General features: G+C 46.0%; 1 protein-coding gene across 6 annotated transcripts in view; it reads left to right on the top strand.

Annotated features, from left to right (window-relative positions):
* The window catches only part of LOC308580216 (uncharacterized protein), a 161,792-nt gene extending 144,952 nt beyond the window's left edge, over nt 1-16,840 (top strand). For all 6 annotated transcript variants that reach the window (XR_014004714.1, XR_014004715.1, XR_014004716.1 and 3 more), the window contains one exon: nt 16,656-16,840. The gene's annotated coding sequence lies outside the window, so the exon portion shown is untranslated. The remainder of the gene's footprint in view (nt 1-16,655) is intronic.
* The last annotated feature ends 2,274 nt before the right edge of the window (nt 16,841-19,114 follow it).

Below are 19,114 nucleotides of genomic sequence, written 5' to 3'. Positions count from 1 at the left end.
TCGTCTTCCAAAGCAACCACTCTATTCCAAACTTTAAAATGGTGGTCAACAATGCTGGTGGTCAACAAAAGAGGCTTAAAGACTCTCTCAAGGCAAATCTAAAAAAAATGCCCCCCAATTTATCGTCATATCAGCTGTGTGAGGTTTTGGCTACCGTATTTTTCGCCCTATAGGACGCACTTTTCCCCCTCCAAAAATGAAGGGGAAATGTGTGTGCGTCCTATGGGGCGAATGCAGGCTTTCGCTGAAGCCTGGAGAGAGAGAGGGGTCGGTGCGCACTGACCCCTCTCACTCTCCAGGCTTCAGGAAGCTATCCGCAAGTCTTGCAAGCCCGGCGGGATGTCCCGCGGGCTCACAAGGCTTGCGGGCAGCAGCCTGCAGCCCAAAAGCTGGGGGACAGCGGGGAGGCGCAGCGCCGCCACCCCGCTATTCCCCGACCTGATCTGGAGGCTGGCGGGGGGGGGGGAGAAACAAGCTTGCTTCTCCCCCCTGCCAGCCCCTCAAGCTAGGGGGATAGCGGGGTGGCGGAGCTCTGCCACCCCGTTATTCCCCGACCTGATTTGGAGGCTGGCTGGGGGTGGGGAGAAACAAGCTTGCTTCTCCCCCCTGCCAGCCCCACAAGCTTGGGGGATAGCGGGGCAAGCTGTCCCTGAAGGCAGAAGAGGGAGATGGAGCGCTCCATTTCCCTCTTCTAGCTTGGGGATGGCTGTGCAAACCTGGGGGGGAAATAAAAATTTCCCCTTGATTCCCCCCCCAAAAAAAAACTAGGGCCGGTGCGTCCTATAGGGCGAAAAATACGGTAATTTGAGATATAGTGACTAGGTTTGGGTCACCTTGTGAGCTTCATAGCTAAGTGGAGATTTGAACCCCAGTTTCCCTGCTCCTAAATTGTTGTAACCTGCCCTGGGACAAGGGTAAAGGGGGGCGGGCGGTTACTGGGCTGTTGTTTGTATTTTGATTATATATTTTTTGGTTTTATGTTTTGATTTGATTATACCTGAAGGAGTATCTCCACCTGCATTGCTCAGCCCGGACACTGAGGTCCAGTTCTGAGGGCCTTCTGGCGGTTCCCTCGCTGCGAGAAGTGAGGTTACAGGGAACCAGGCAGAGGCCTTCTCTGCAGTGGCGCCCACCCTGTGCAATGACCACCCGTCAGATGTCAAGGAGATAAACAACTGCACAACTTTTAGGAGACATCTGAAGGCAGCCCTATATTGGGAAGTTTTTGATGTTTTATATTTTATTATGTTTTTAAATGTTTTGGAGGCTGCCCAGAGGGACTGGGGCAACCCATCCAGATGGGGGGGCATTATTATTATTATTATTATTATTATTATTATTATTAAGCTTCACCTGTAGAACTGCATCATTTGACTTCAGACTATTGCCTCAATCATGTTATCTCTCCTTTGAGGATTAAAAAATAATAATACATTCAGGTTTATTTTCTGCGCAGTCCCCCTCCCCCTAATTTAGACAGAGCTCAGGGGAAACCTCCCCCAGGACCCCTCTCTCCCGTAAAACCTGCCTGAGGGGAATTTGATACACCCGACTATGAGATTTCCCTGTCTTGCAACTGCAGAACAGTATTGCTGTAATTCAATTTATAGCACCGTAAAGCATAGCATTAACAACAACAGGAGCCAGAGACCAAAATCATAATGGGATTTATGCAAATCTCGTTTCCACCTGAGATGCCATGGAATTACTATTTGTAGAAATTATCATTTCATCTTGTCACATTGTAACATGTTGTGTCCTGGCTTTTGTACCTTGTTTCACCATGTTAAATCCTGAGGAGGAGGTGGAAATGACTGCAATATAAAAACTCATCGGCCTGCAGTGAGCTTTGCATTTCAGGCAAACAAGCCGTGTCAGACGTCAGGAATATGCCAGATGGTGTGAGAGATGTTGCTTTGAGGTTCCTACCTGTGGCAGGAAGGATGAAGGATTTTCTTGTTAGGAAAAAATAAAAGTGAGAGAGATTGATGCTTATCCACTCTCTGTTTATACTTCTGAAACCTGTCTTCTGTTTAAAAACAACTGGGGAGGCAACAGTGAATTGGGTGCTTTCCCTGCAGTCTCAGCACCTGAGATTTATTTATTTTTTGCCTCCAACACTTCACAGCTTTTCAATTTTCCATAAGGGTGTATGAAATCCCAGGGTCATGCAGATGTCAATCAAAATCCCCATACTGTGCTTTCCTTCCCCTTCTCTCCCCTGCTTGATTATTTACCCCTCATATCTCTGTTTTGAGCTCATCACCTCTGGGTGTTGTCTAAGAAAATGCTGTGTTTCTGGCTCCAGCTGTTTGCAAATTACACATTCCTAGCAGTGGAGCTGACAAAAGGTTGCCATTTCTTGTTTTATCTGGTGAAACCCATGTTCGACATTTGGCTCCTTCCAATGGTGGTGAGATCACGGGACGCTCCTTTCTCTTCTGTTTCGGAAAAAGGAACCAGTACTAAAAAAAGAGGTTTCATCGTTACTGCCATGCTGTATCATTTGTTTGTTAGCAGCAAAAGGAGAGGCAAAACCGAAAATGATTCTGAAAAGTGCCTTTATCAGGTAATAATAGCCCTACTAAATCAGTGAGAGAGATGCTTCTTTGACAGGAGAATCGTGCAGTCTTCTGGCCCCGAGGAAGGTTGTCATCAGGGAAAATGCACTCAACATTTTATTGTTTTATTAAGAGCTATTATTATTTGATGAATATATTCTTTCCGGTGCTGTCTTTGAGACTTTTCTGTTGTTTCCTTTGAAGCACTGGGCAGGTGGGAATCATAAAATCGTAAAACCACAACACTTGCATGGAATGTTGTGGGAAATTAAAAGTGTGGCTAAACTCAGCTGGCTGGTGATGCTCAGAGTGCCAGGTTAGGAGGGGAAATTGAGGTAGGCATCAGGTATTGGGCCCTTGCCAGGCTTATGAGCTCCTGGCACCTGTCCAAGGATTTCACACACTGACCCTGGACCTGCATAACATATTTGCACCAAGCCTGCACAATTTCTCACATATCCAACCAAATGCCACCCACTAGGTAAATTGGGTCCTCCCTTAAAGAGGGCACGTATTGCGGTGAGACCTGGACACCCTGTGTTGTGGGTGGGTACGATTGGTCAGCCACAACACCCGATTGGTAGGTCCCTCGTAGCTGGGTGCAATCTGGCCAATGGGACGCAGTCCAAACGGTTTGAGGAACCTATTTAAACCCATGCACGTGACCCAGAGCTTCCTCTTTTGGCGCGTGCATTCGGAACACCCGCCCACCTCTCCCTACTTTTAGGGCTTTGCGCTTGACATTGCTATGCCGTCGTGTGTCGTCTGTCATTGGGACAGGGGCATGGCAGGAATTTCCCCACTTCGCTGATTTGCTGTTGCCATTTCACCTGCCGCGTAGTAAATCGTCATAACTTGTAAGGTTGCGGATAGGCTCTGGTTCAGGTGATAGGGATGGGAGAACACTCTCGCCATCCCTTTGTGAAGGGTATTCCGTTAAAGGAATCCAGGGACTCAGTGGTTTGGTCAACCCCTGAGAGGGGGTTGTGCCTTTGCCTGAGTCCAGGGGGACATTTGGGTGGCGGAGATAGCCTGTTCCTGGCTTTCCGCTTATCCAGGTGTTCACCCTTGGCTGACCTATGCTGGAGCTGTGGGTCAGCGCTACCTGCGTGGCAGGGAGCTAGTCAAACCAGAGCCTATGCAACCAGTCAGTTTCTGTAATCAATAAAGTTGTGGCTTAAATTCTGCCAAAAACCAAAACCAAAATTTGAGTCAAGTGTGAATTTATTTAGGGGGGAGGTTTCTGGGTCTGAACACACAAAAAGTAAAGGTAAAGGATCCCTGGACGGTTAGGTTCAGTCAAAGGCGACTATGGGGTTGCAGCACTCATCTCGCTTTCAGGCCGAAGGAGTCGGTGTTTGTCCACAGACAGCTTTCTGTGTCATGTGGCCAGCATGACTAAACTGCTTCTGGTGCAACGGAACACCGTGATGGAAACCAGAGCGCATGGAAACATTGTTTACCTTCCCACCGGAGTGGTACCTATTTATTTACTTGCACTGGTGTGCTTTCAAACTGCTAGGTTGGCAGGAGCTGGAACAGAGCAATGGGAGCTCACCCTGTCGCTGGGATTTGCACTGCCGTCCTTCTGATTGGCAAGCCCAAGAGGCTCAGTGGATTAGACCACAGCGCCACCCACATCCTACTAGACATGCATTGTGGCCAGTCAGGTGCCTGACACCCTGCCTGCCCTGTTGTTGTTGTTTTGGAGTCCCAGCATGTAGCAGAACCAGGAATTTCACAGATCCTCATGAGGAATGTGTTCACAGAGTAGTTCCATATCCTAGAAGCGATACCATTTTTGGCATTGCACCATCAACCTTCGGTGTGAAAGGAATAAATATGTACACCATGACTGCTTCTTATCCACTTGCACGTATTCTGCAGTTGTACAAGTTTTTTGCTGTGTTTTATTTTTGGTCAGTTTTGTGTGCCTGCCCAGATTCTGTGATACCAGATGTCCCTGTTTTTGTTTTGCTAGAACTTTTCATTAGGCTTGCTGCTGAATTCCGTGGTGTCTGAAATTCAGCATTTTACCGCTCTTTTGATATTGTGATCTATTCTAGTTGTGAACCGGAGCCACAGCCACACTTTTGCAATGGTCAGTCTTGATTAGCATGTGATGGGGTGAACTCACAGGAGCACTGTGCACTTATTCCAGATTGTTTAGTGCCAAGTTCACAATGGCATGGTTTTGACAGAACTCACTTGTCCTACTACAGGCTGGCAAACTCATCTTTTGCAATGGAATAATTGAAAACATAGTTAGCTTTTTAGGAATTCATTGTAATATTCTCTGTTTAAAGTTTAGCAGGTCAAAGGAGCTGGACAAGAAACAATTTTATTAGGAAGTTTTGTAAGGAGGACTTTACAAGTTATTGCTAAAAGGGTTAAAAATAGTGCGGGGCCTGCAAGACAGAGCTGTTCCGCCTGGCCTTTGGTTTGGACTCAGTCTGACCCTTATGTTTCCCTCCCCTTATGGTCTTGATCTATGGGCTACTTTTAAAACGAGGCTGCATTTTAAATTGCATTTTAGCCTGTATTTTAAATTGGTTCCCCCCCCATTATGTTTTTACTCTAATTTTACTGGTGTTAGCCACCCTGAGCCCGGCTCTGGCTGGGGAGGGCGTGGTATAAATAAAATTTATTATTATTATTATTATTTGATTTCTAGTAATAAGTATAGTAACAAAATGCAAAATCAGAAAGGAATTAATAAAACCATTAGAAGGAATAAAACCATTAGAAGTTGAAGAAAGTCTTAGGCTGTGATAGCCAAAGATTTGTTACGTTGTTTTTTGAGTTATGTTGGAAAATATGTGCAAAAACCATATATATATATATATATGGTTTTTGCACACACATATATATATGAAACAATTTTATTACTAAAGAACTAAACATAACAGGTCTTGACTTATTTTGCTAGACCTGCCTTCTGCTTGGGTCTGACTTACCAAACTAGATACAGAATGTGCAATTCAAGGTACATCACTTTTATCTTTACACTCATGGGTTTAAAAAAAAGTCTGGCATGACGGTTTTGTTAGTTCTGGATCTCTGCCCCCTCAGCCCCTTCAAGTGTCCCTATTTTCCAGGGACAGTCCTGGATTTACAGAAGTTGTCCCGGTTTCTGATTTGATCCCGAAATGCCCTGCTTTTCCTTAGGACATCCCTATTTTCATTGGGAAATATTGGAGGGTATGGACATCTCTATTTTCTTTGGAAGACTGATGGAGAGTATGGGATTATGTGATCCCTCAGCCAAGGATATAAGTAACTCTACAACCTTTAGAAGATATCTGAAGGCAGTCCTGTATTGGGAAGTTTTTTTTTTAATGTTTAATGTTTTAGTATGTTTTTATACATGTTGGAAGTGGCCCAGAGTGGCTGGGCAACCCAGCCGGACGGCCAGGGAATAATCATAATGATGATGGAATAGGACGTCCCTGTTTTCATCAGAGAAATGTTGGAGGGTATGCCCTGAGTTGATTCTGGATGATTCTGTGAGCAGTGCTTTTGCCTAGCCTGGAGTTCGCAGTAGGAAGACATTATCAGGTAGACTGAACACACACACACACACACACACACACACACACACACACACACACACACGTGTTCTTTTGCTTCCTTTTCCTTCCAGGTTCCTGCCCTGCTTTCCTCCCAAACACAGACAGAAAGGGGGGGAAGGGTGGATCCCTCACTATGATGCAGAGGATGCGTTGTTGCTCATTGGCTCGCAGCATTCAAGCATCTGATCCAGTCTCCATATATGGAATGAAGGTTCCATTGAAATCAGTGGGACAAGATTGTCATGAGTTAAGCCCCATTGTCTTTGATGGGACCTCAGTTCAACTGATGTAGTCAACAACCAACTCCATGATAATAGGCCAGTAAAGTCCAGTGAAGACTCTTTAAAAGCAGTTTTACAGAGAACTACAAAATATAATGTATAATAATTTCTATATGATTTAAAATTATCAGAAGGATAGATAGTGGGTGGCATTACCATCTATTTGTCTGACAAATAAATTATTATTTTAATTTCTCTATTGCTGCGTTGAATATTTCATTCCAGCTAAGCATTAACCACAAGCAGGGTGCTACATGATGGCTTGGTCATCTCTTCCTGATTTTTCCTAACTGCCAACAATTAAGAAGTATTCCTGTCAGAAGAACAAGTCAGCTATGCACTTGGCTCTCAAATTATCCCTGAAAGTATATTTTGCTTTCATGAACAGCAATCTCTTCCTTAGCTTGGATGGATAAGAAGAATATACTTTCCTCATTTATGAGAAAACTTGTATTATGGCCTCAAGGCTCTTGTTTAATAAAGAAAGAAAGCTTTTCCAGATCCACACAATCTTATTTTTGAAAGAGAAAATAACCCTATCATTACACTCTGTAACACTGATCTGCGGTATAGAGCGAAGAAAACGAACTCTTAAATGGTGCCATATTAAATATTTGAAGTAAAAAAATAATATATATATAGCTATTTCCTGCAAGAGCTGTTATTAGAGGCTTATGAAGAAGTGTTCTTTGTAGAAATAAAGATGCGTGGTAATGGACCTGTAAGCCGATTTGCATGACACATTTAAATTACTACCTCATTGCTCGATATAATCTATCTCTGGAGACATTTCAAATAAAGCACATTTTGAGAGAGAAGTATATGTTTAATATCAGTACTGTCCAATGTGAATCAGATTGTTTTCAGCATTTGAAGAATGTAGAATGAAAGCAGATTAGTGATGGTGGGGTGATGACAACAACTCCTTGATGGGATACAAGAAATGGGGATTGCAAGTTGTTCATTAACCAAATTTAGCAGGGAAGCTTTATGGATTTTACGTTAGCAATGAAATGCAGAAATCTAGAATGGCCTTTTTTGTGGAACATGTGGGGATCTAAAGGTCTTCACAAAAGATCAAAATCAGGATTGCTGCAACTGACCAGAAACAGAACTTTTTTTGGTTTGATCTGGTCCTGTACTTGTACCTCGGGTTACAGATGCTTCAGGTTACAGACGCTTCAGGTTGCAGACTCCGCTAACCCAGAAATATTACCTCAGTTTAAGAGCTTTGCTTCAGGATGAGAACAGAAATTGCACAGCGGCGGCGTGGGAGGCCCCCATTAGCTAAAGTGGTGCTTCAAGTTAAGAACAGTTTCAGGTTAAGAACGGACCTCCAAAACGAATTAAGTTCTTAACCCGAGGTACCACTGTAATAGGTAATAGCAGCATAATCTGCAAAAATCAGCCAAATGAAGCATCTCGTGCCAAGTAGGTAAGCATTATGACCTGCTGACCAGTGTTATCTAGACAAAACCAGATAAATGTATAAAGCATACCTTATAGGTCGCTTCAGTTGTCTTCTTCAGAAGCCTACAAAAACCTGGACCTAGTTCTCTTATAACACTATAAGTGCATTAGCTCTATAGATTATTCATTTAAACACAAAAAAATACAAATAAGGACTTGAATAATGTAAAAAAATATACAGGTGCCTATTATTTATTCGTCATGCTTTTAAAACACCCTTCAATCAAAGTACCTAGGACGGTATACAATTCATCTTAAGAACACAGCCTAAAACATCATAAACTTCATCTAAAGTACAAAAGGGACATTGGTGGTGCTGTGGTCTAAACCACAGAGCCTAGGGCTTGCTGATCAGAAGGTCAGCAGTTCGAATCCCTGTGACGGGGTGAGCTCCCGTTGTTTGGTCCCAGCTCCTGCCCACCTAGCAGTTTGAAAGCACGTAAAAGTGCAAGTAGATAAATAGGTACCACTCTGGTGGGAAGGTAAATGGTGTTTCTGTGTGCTGCTCTGGTTCGCCAGAAGCGGCTTAGTCATGCTGGCCACATGACCCGGAAGCTGTCTGGACAAACGTTGGCTCCCTCGGCCTATAGAGCGAGATGAGTACACAACCCCAGAGTCGCCCGCAACTGGACCTAATGGCTAGGGGTACCTTTACCTTTTAAAGTACAGAAGTAATTTCATATAAGAGATACGCAATCATGTAGATCTCACAAGTAGATTGGTTGGTTTTTGCATACCTACCACTCTCTGCAGGACAAGCAGTTTCAATTGGGTGATTTATAAATAAAGCATCTACTTACCCAGAGTTCCATTTTAATTGGTGTGGTTCATCAGTGTGGACTTGGCTGGTGCCAATACAAGTCCCATGTCATCTAAATCAAGATGCTAATGTCAAAGCACCTGGAGGGGTTTGTCTGAGTAGCTTTCCAGTTCAATACCACCACCAGGCAAAGCTCTGCAAGGTCTTTATTGGCATGTGTTCCCCGAACGACTAATTGTATAAAGTGGCATCTCACGTTAGTGTCTGTGGTGATGCTGGCTGTGTATGTGGAAATCTAAAAAGCCAGTTAATATCCTTTTAATTGCTGGAGTTCAGTGTCTCATTTCTGCCTTGGAAATGTGCCAGCAGAGAGATGGACACTGGGGAATGAAAGCGACAGCTTTTGCCAAGTTACTTCTATAGTGTTATATTTTAGCCTATTTCTATCAGTAGCTCCCAGATTTTAAATGGAAAAATGAGAAACAAAAATAGTCAGATTTCTCCAGATTCTCCAGATTTTTGGTCGTAGTAATCACCCGTATTGGCACCTCTTTTTATGTCTACAGCCACCATTTTGTGCTGGCACCCACAGCACTTATCAGTACAGTGGTACCTCGGGTTAAGTACTTAATTTGTTCCAGAGGTCCGTACTTAACCTGAAACTGTTCTTAACCTGAAGCACCACTTTAGCTAATGGGGCCTCCTGCTGCTGCTGCGCCACCGGAGCACGATTTCTATTCTCATCCTGAAGCAAAGTTCTTAACCTGAAGCACTATTTCTGGGTTAGCGGAGTCTGTAACCTGAAGCGTATGTAACCTGAAGCGTATGTAACCCGAGGTACCACTGTATGTGGGTATTGGAACCACTTAAAAAACCCAAACCAAACCAACAGCTCCATTCCTAAATCAAAGAGGCTCATTGTGATTTCACGATAGACCGAGTTTGGAATCTTGGGAGTCGGCTTATTGAATACATTCTTGCATAGGATTGTGCTGCAAATCTTTACTTGGTGTGTCAACGAACACACGCCATCTGCTCAAACAAGCATCGTGCTCAAAATATTTCCACATGGCAACACTACAGCCTTAAAAATACATTTGCCATAGGTGCAATTGGGGAATCTGGGTCTTAAATGGTGCTAATTGAAGGGCCGGTTCCAATAGGAACATGCAGCAGCAGCAGGAGGGACATAATAAGGAAAAGGCACATGAAAGGTTGCATTCTGACATCATGTTTTTCATAGGGAGAAGGATTAGCATTTCCTGATAATCCTCCAGCTCTTTTTCCTGTGATACTAATACAGGCAGCCCCCCAATTTAAGCACATTCAATATGCACGCAACTGCGCATCGCAACAAACCCAGAAGTGATTTTTAAAATCCCCAAAACAAGCCCAGAAGACTCCAGAAAGGTCAGAAAAGGCACAAAGGCAGCGCCTGGCAATTGCACGGGCCTTTGCAATTGAAATCCCAAGAGTCCTTGCACCAACTGTTGAGGCCTGCAGAGAGTTAGAGTTTGAGGAAGGAGCTTATGAGAATGCGATGGTCTTGGAGTTTGGTGGAGTTTTTGCTCTGATTTTTTTTTTTTAAATGCACTTCTTGATCTCACCCACTCTGCTCGACGGTGAAGATTAAAATTTATTCTGAACGTATCGAAACAGAATGCTGGGGAAACCACGGAGTTATTAGTGAGGCAGCATTTGTGTTATTTCAGCTTGGCTGCAGTGTAAAAGTATTAGGATATGAAGGAATCATTGCAGCATGATTGACAGTTTGAGCGGGATAGACAGCTATAGTAAAATGTGCTGTGGCTGTAATCTAATGTGACTACCAAGGCTATAACTAATGCTGGTTGACTAGTAAAAGGCCATAATAAATATGTTGGTAGCTTGTCCTTATTATAGGGCGGATGCCTGGCTTAGAGTGCCAAGCTTCATTAGGCTGCTTTACGGCGCCCCAGTGTATCATTTTTTTCCTGCGTGTTGTAATTTTCAGAATTACAGTAGCATGTCCTAAGGCTGCCATAACAGAGGCTGTGCTGTAAAATGAAAAGCATTTTGGACAGGCACAGGGCATGGATATTTGCAATCTGCCATTCTGCAAAACTGATAAATGGGGAGAATGCTGATTAAAGAAGAGGTTTCTTTTTTTAAAAAACAACAACAACAAAAACAAGTTAATTGCTACCTAGCACTGGTTTCCGCAGAGCAGCAGGTTTAATTCTTGTGCCAAAAAGATGGGCGTTGCCCGTAAGATGCCAAGAAGCACAGGATACGCATAAAGAAGCTAGCAAGATTTCTAAGTACAGGCATTTATGCGCGTGTGAATGTGCACACGTGCATTGCGCTGAGTCTGGAAGTTACCCAGAAATGACACAGAGAGGGGTGGAATGGGGCAGGGGCAGAATGGGGTGTTTGCAGGGTTTCCCCAGTGGTTTCAAATACCGTATTTTTCGTCCCATAGGACGCTCCGTCCCATAGGATGCACCTAGTTTTTTTGGGGGGGGGGAAATAAAGGAATTTCCCCCCCTTTATTCCCCCCCCCAAAGCAGGTCGGGGAAACCGAACCAGGTTGAGGAACAGCGGGATGGCGGCGCTGCGCCTCCCTGCTGCCCCCAAGCTTGTGGGGCTGGCCCATGTCTGCCCGGCGCGAGGGGCGCTCTGCTTCAGGGCACCCTGCCCGCCGGGCGGCAGGCTGCTATCCGCAGCGTGGGGAGCCCTGTGGGGAACGCCTGCAGGGCTCCCCACGCTGTGGATGTCTCCCCGGCATGAGGGGCGCTCTGCTTCAGGGGGCCCCTCGTGCTGGGCAGCAGGCTGCTATCCGCAGCGTGGGGAGCCTTGCGGGGAACTCCTGCAAGGCTCCCCACGCTGCGGATGTCTGCCGGGCGTGGGGGGCGCTCTGCTTCAGGGCGCCCCTCGCGCTGGGCGGCAGGCTGCTATCCGCAGCCTAGACATCCCTGCGGGACCTCCCGCAGGGCTGCCTAGGCTGCGGATGTGTTCCCGAAGCGCCGGGCACTCTGCTTTCAGGACGCCCGACGCTCCGGGAAGCAGGCTGCTATCCGCAGTCTAGACAGCCCTGCGGGACCTCCCACAGGGCTGCCTAGGCTGTGGATGTCTTCCTGCATTCGCCCCATAGGACACACCCAGATTTCCCCTTCATTTTTGGAGGGGAAAAAGTGCGTCCTATAGGGCGAAAAATACGGTAGATGTGATTTCACTGACTCGCACGGTCCCTTGGAACACAACCTCCAGGTTAAAAGCTGTACATGGTGCAGCTGTTTCTCCCTTGTACTAACAAGACATGATGCATGTTTCTATCATCAGGGTTACATGTGCACATTATCATAGTAACCACATAGTGCTACACCAAATTGATGCTCCCATTCTCCCCCTCCCACTGTCTGGACATATAGTCGCAGCTACTTCATTTTCAGAGACAAAAGTTCAGATAAGCACGTCTCTTTCTGGAGGGTCTAATCATGAATGTGCCCATTTTCTGATCTCTCTCTCGGACTGGGATTAGGATGAATAATCAAGCTGTATAGAAATGTGAATTTAAGACCACCATTCAGAATTGCCTTTACTTTTCTGCTTAGACTTTGGCCCTCATACCAATTATTATTTTTGCACGGTTTACAAGCATGTTCTCAATCAGCATGTTTTCAGCAGACCTGCAAGGCACAGTTGTAAAGTCTTGTCAAGACTTTAAAGACTCTCTAAACTGCTGCTCTCCCTCTCCTCCAAGATGTTTTTTCTACCACCAAGGTTCCAGGTGCATGTTTGCGTGGCGAGTTCCCGCCTCCCCCTCAGAAATAAAGACACGAGACACAAGAATTCGAGTTAATGGGTCAAATTAGGCCACAATTTTATTGATTACAGGAATTGAGCGGTATTGGCTTAGGCATTGGTCCTATCAACTAACCGGTGGCTTCAGCCCGCTTGCTTGAAGACCGGTAAGGGTTAACCACCAGTAGGGGGAGTCCCGCTGATGCACATCAACTAGGAGCTCCCCTGGGGTCACCGCTTGGGGGCGTGCCGTGGGCCCACACCTCCATAGGCTTAGGACAAGGCCACGCCCCCCGGAATCCTTTACCAGACTACCCTTTGTTTTGGGGGAAGGTGATGGCGCTTCCTCTCCCCGCTTCTTCTGCATAATAATACCCCCACCAATGCCTAACTGCCCATACCGGGAGTTGTGACGGTTTGCTACGAGGTAGGCGAAAACCAAATGGCTGATGCCAATCTGCCAATTGGAAAAATAACTACCAGGTCCCTTGATGGCGACCAACCGAAGTCCATAGCAACGTCAGAGAGCCTAGCCTAAAGGGTGGGAGGGGAGGGAAAACCTGATCAGCTGAGGCGCCAGCCATAAATAGAGCCGGCCACGCCTCCCGGGCCAGCCGAGGATTCCCCTGGTATTGCTTTCAGCCCCCGCGTGTGTGGGGAGGGGCGTGAAGCCCGCAACCCCACCTCCTCCCTAGCTCGGAAGTGGCTTTGTCAGAGGGCGCAGCATACATGTGGAATCTCACAGGGCAGGAAGGGTTTAAAATAAAGCACATGGAAGCAAAACATCAGAACCCCTGTGTGCTTCAAGTTTTGTTTAGCAAACCCACAGATTCCTTTCCATTCCACCGTTTGACAGATGCGTTTGAAAAGATCGATTCCGAAGTCCGTGTTTTGCCATGTGATACTTGCACTTATTGAATGATGGCTCAGTGCTGTGGCACAGCTAACACAACCCAGCTATCACCGATAAGCCTTTCTTATCTTTTTTGTATTAGGAGAGAGTGAGTGTGTGTGTACTTCTTATCGAGGGAACACAGTTCCCCTCTGGAGCCATATTCACTGAGTGGTAACCAATTCATCCGATGGGCTGAACTGAACTTAAGAAGAACCAAGATGGCTTAGACTAAAGGTTAATCTAGCCTAGCACCCTACTTTCCACAGATGCCTACAGAAAACCTCCAAGCCAAGCTTGAAGGCAATAGACTTCACCTGGTATTCAGAGGCAGGCCGCATGTAAACCTGGTGCCATAGTGTTGTACGCATGACCATTTCCTCCTGCTCCAGTGCTCTCTCACCACTGGTGTTTGAAGTGGAGTACATATGTTGATGTTACCCACAATCCCTAGATATAGCTCCCATAGTTTATTGAGGTATACTGATGTTCGATGCGTTTACCTTCCAACTAGCTCCCATCCGATTTGAAAACATAAGTCACTGTTAGACAAAGGTGTGTACAATGGTACCTCAGGTTACATACGTTTCAGGTTACAGATGCTTCAGGTTACAGACTCCGCTAACGCAGAAATAGTACCTCAGGTTAAGAACTTTTCTTCAGGATGAGAACAGAAATCGTGCTCCGGCGGCAGCGGGAGGCCCCATTAACTAAAGTGGTGCTTCAGGTTAAGAACAGTTTCAGGTTAAGGATGGACCTCCAGAACAAATTAAGTTCTTAACCCAAGGTACCACTGTACATCTGAGGCGGTGTGCATGTGCATGGTATCACTGAATTGGAGTTCACTGGGTTTGCAAGCAAGAGGAAACAAATGGAAGTGTAAAGGACCCCTGGGCAGTTAAATCCAGTCAAAGGCAGTTATGGGGTGTGGCGCTCATCTTGCTTTCAGTCTGAGGGAGCCGGCGTTTGTCCACAGACTGCTTTCTGGGTCATGTGGCCAGCATGACTAAATCGCTTCTGGTGCAACAGGACATTGTGACGGAAACCAGAGCGCATGGAAACGCTGTTTACCTTCCTGCCACAATGGTACCTATTTATCTACTCATGCTGGTGTGCTTTCGAACTGCTAGGTTGGCAGGAGCCGGGAAAGAGCAACAGGAGCTCACCCCGTCGCGGGGATTCAAACCTCCCACCTTCCAATCGGCAAGCCCAAGAGGCTCAGTGGTTTAGACCACAGCGCCACCCGCGTCCACATTGGGTGCAGGGCCATTCCGCAAGAGAGGGAATGGTGGGAGTTGTTCAACAGTGGAACAGCCTCCCGCTCGGTAGAGGACTCTCCTCCCTTGGAGGTTTCCAAGCAGAGGTTGGTGGGGCCATCTGTCATGGATGCTTTAGCTGAGATTCCTGCATGAAACCTTGGTGTCCCTCCCAACTATACAGTTCTGTGAAAACTTGCTTACATTTGTAATCAATAAAAGTTTTGTCCCAAGTACTGTTTGTTGGCATCCTTCGGGGGTCGAGATGCCAGCTGACTAGCCCCCAGCTGGATCATGCCCTTCCAGCCATGACGATTCCCCGATCTCTGGTGCGACGTAAATCAGCGACTCAGACTTCAAAAGCCCAAGCATGCTATATTAGCAGAGCATACTGTGCAAACAGAACAGGCGTGAGGCTTGTGGAAACATACTAACAGCTAAAGATTTATTAAGCATAAATCAGGACAAAGAAAACACGTCTGTCAGAGCTGCCCGAGGTCCCAGCTCACAAAGGACCAACGCCAGTTCGTTGTTATATACAAAAGTCTTTATTGCAGTTCAGTTTGTCTTTCACAGCAGCAGCGTGCAGCTCTACGTCTGAAACTCTAGACCGCCGAAGCTCCGTCTGAATCTCCTCCCACCAGACACCAGTTTAAGACTCTAGCCTTGCTCCACCTCTTCCTTTGCTCTTTCCTCCTCTGGGTCCGCCTGTCAGCTGGGGTCTCCACCTTCCTAGACTCTTCTGACGCTGAGTCCCCTGAGTCTTCCCCCTGCCTCCGGCGGGCTTTAGGACCCGGTTCCCTATCCGGGCTTTCTGCTGTCCCACGCGCCTGTACATTCGAACTTGGCGCGTGCGCCCAGCCGGCAACCTTCCTCCTGACCGTTACACTGCTCCCGTCACTGCTTCCCCCCTTCGGGGAGGCTGGTTGGACTTGACCTCCCCTCCGTTCCCCCACTCTCCGATGGAGGCGTGGTCAGCCGTGACTCATCTTCTCTCCCTGCTGGAGGAGACGCTGGCCCTGACACATGGGACTCTTCCCCCCCACTACGCTCTGGTGGGGAAGCTGGTCCTGATCTCCAGCTGCTGCTTTGGGAGTCCCCACTGGCCCCTTGTTTCTGGTGTGTTCCCCCTGGGACCCCCCTTGCCCTGACCATCGGCGCCTCCTTCTGGGAATCTTCTGATTCGCTGGAGAAGCTCATGGAATCTCTCGGGTCACTGTCATACTCCCCTACACTGCCCTCAGATCCTTCCCCTTCGCTCTCCATTTCCTCTCTCCCCTGTGCCTCTGTTCCTGAGCCCCTGACAACGTCGTATCCCTTTCTTCTCCTCAGAGAGACAGAGTCTAAAGCAAAAGCTACACACACACACGGAAGTTCCCAGCAGACTGTGCTGGTATATAAACAGACATGTGACATGCAACAGTTCCATGTCTGCAACTAAAGGTGGAATGGAATTTTCCAACACTTGTACTGTATCTCAATTGTGTCTTGTTTGTGTGTGTGCCTGTCCCCACTCATGGCTTCACCATGCCCGGTCCCACAATGTCTGGAGAGCCACAGGTTCCCACTGCTCTCTGCGTTGTAAGGCTACGAGCAAGGACCATGTGATGCAACTGGGCTTTCTTTTGAAAACACCTGAAAGGCTGAGCTCCACTTTTGATTTCACGTACGTTGCTGAAAAGAAGATTTAGCCTCCACAAGCTGTATTTCGTCCCTGCTGTACACTGACACGTTTTTAAAAAGAAATACTGTTTCCATAATTTGAACAAACAAGTTGCTCTTTACGGCCCCTTTCTGGGTGATGCACTGCCCCATTCACAGTCTATCAATATAACTGGGCCACTAACATTTTACAAAGGAGACATAAAGAGGTTAAAAATGTTAGGAGAGTTCTTAGGTTCTCTGCCATCTCCCCCACCCAGGGTTATTTCCTCTACCCCTCTCTTGAGTTTTTATCTCAGAATAATAGGATGGTTTGTGCTGAGGTATGTGTTTGCCTCCATGCTTTATAGTTCTTGTTATTACTGCAGTGTTGACCTCAGCACATTTTATTTAGGTTTTTCTGTTTTTCATTTTTTAGTAAACAGCATTATGGAACAACGATTGGACAGCACGTATGAGAAAAGGAATGATTGATGAAAGACGAGCCGCTGGAGAGAGCCCCAATCTGCAAGACACTGAGAATCTTCAGCGACGGGAAGGGAGGAACTGATTTTTCAGTGCATTTTTTTTTTGGGGGGGGAGAGAAGTTTACGTAAAATAAATAAGAATCCAACAAAGAATAAATAGCATTGTAAATTCTAGGAAGCAGAGAGGACGGCATTATGCATTTTATCACACACACAGCAATCTGGAGTCTGTGTTAGTTTTGAAAGTTCTCAGAGCTACGAAGCCATTCTAAAAAGAGCATTTAGATTGCCAGCAGTCTTCTGGCAAGGTGTTGAAAAGGTGTTGTTGTTGTTTAGTTGTGTCCGACTCTTCATGGCCCATGGACCAGAGCATGCCAGGCACCCCTGTCTTCCACTTCCTCCCGCAGTTTGGTCAAACTCATGCTGGTAGCTTCGAGAACACTGCCCAACCATCTCGTCCTCTGTCATCCCCTTCTCCTTGTGCCCTCCATCTTTCCCAACATCAGGGTCTTTTCCAGGGAGTCTTCTCTTCTCATGAGGTGGCCAAAGTATTGGAGCCTCAGGCTTCACAATCTGTCCTTCCAGTGAGCACTCTGGGCTGATTTCCTGAAGAATGGATCGGTTTGATCTTCTTGCAGTCCATGGGACTCTCAAGAGTCTCCTCCATAATTCAAAAGCATCAATTCTTCAGCGATCAGCCTTCTTTATGGTCCAGCTCTCACTTCCATACATCACTACTGGGAAAACCATAGCTTTAACTATACGGACCTTTGTCGGCAAGGTGATGTCTCTGCTTTTTAAGATGCTGTCTAGGTTTGTCATCGCTTTTCTCCCAAGAAGCAGGCGTCTTTTAATTTCGTGACTGCTGTAACCATCTGCAGTGATCATGGAGCCCAAGAAAGTAAAATTTCTCACTGCTTCCATTTCTTCCGCTTCTACTTGCCAGGAGTTGAAAAGGTAGGTGACCTTTAATGCCTTCCGGTTCCAGCCCTGTCCCAGGGGCCAGTTCACACCCACCCACCCAAGTTAACAATCTGATACTTCTTCTTCTTTGGTGATCAGTCCTAGCCGAGTAAGATTGTCTTCCGACAATCCAATACATGCAGTGGAGGAAAGGGCGCACATCCTTTGCACAGGATACAAACCTTTGTGATGCAAACACTGCCGTACACAGTTGGTGAAATTCACAATTGTTCTTCCCTGCCTTTTGAAGGGGAGGGGTCACACAATGTTTGGCTCAAGCAGATATAGACCTATATCAAAGGTGGGCAGAATTCAAATCTTGTCGCATCTGCCCCCCTGATCTGCCAGCCAGATGCAAAAAAACCCCCCAAGAGTCAAATAGAGCAGTCCTTGCACTCAGAAGTCCACTTATTAGCTTTGTACACACTCCCAATTGCTCTGTATCCCATGTACTCTGACCCCTGGTTTGGGAAGTTATGTGCACGAGATGCTAGCCACAATCCATATCTGTTATTATTAATATTAATCTATTTATACCCTACCTGATGGGACTGAAGACAGCTTACAGATAAAAACGAGAATCGCTAAAAACATGGGGGGGGGGGGAATCATTTTAAAAACCACTAAACATTAATAGAATTAAAACTAATATATATATATATATATATATATATATATATATATATATATATTGTTTAAAACATACAATAAAAACAGTATGGCACCAGCCCTTTAATGAAAACCAAGCAAATTACCAAAAGCCTGTTGGAACAAAAAAGTATTTACCTGCTGGTGAATAGCAACAAGGAGGGAACCAGTCTAGCTTCTCCAGGGAGAGAGTTCCAGATTCTGGGAGCATCCACCAAAGATCTCAAAGTCCAGGCAGGTTCATATGAAAGAATAATAATTCTACTGCCACTACTCATAATCATTATCATAATCGTCTTCTTACGTTAATTTCAGTCCCACTTTTCAGGGCATCTTCCGACACAAGATGGCTTACATATGTAATAAATTACAACACATACAATGACAAAAATTCCAAACTGTTGAAATAACAATACAATAACACAGAACATCAGCCTTAACGTTAAATGTAACGGCACCCAATAAGAATTTCACAACTATTTCTCTCTGCCCTGCTATTAGCAGATCTGGTCCTAACCATCTGCTCTTGTTAATGAAACATCGGTTGACCATCCTGGGCTATTAACCAGCAAATTGCCTCGTTTTCCAACTACAAGTGTGTTTAGTTACAAATAAGCCTAGGAGGCTTGCTGAATTCATCGTGTTGTGTGATTGGTTGACAAATTCTCTGAAGCTATCCTTTAAGAGCTGAAAGGGGAAGAGGCGAGAATTAGCCAAAATTTCAGCATTGTAGCACAGGTAAGTGTCTGTGCGGTTACCTAAGTAGGAAGTCTCCTCTCAAGCAATTCTGCACATTGGG

The sequence above is a fragment of the Podarcis bocagei genome (genome assembly GCF_964188305.1).
Source record: "Podarcis bocagei genome assembly, chromosome: 2".
NCBI lineage: Eukaryota > Metazoa > Chordata > Lepidosauria > Squamata > Lacertidae > Podarcis > Podarcis bocagei.
The sequence above is the reverse complement of the archived record's forward strand: the minus strand, read 5'-3'. Positions and strand labels throughout refer to the sequence as shown.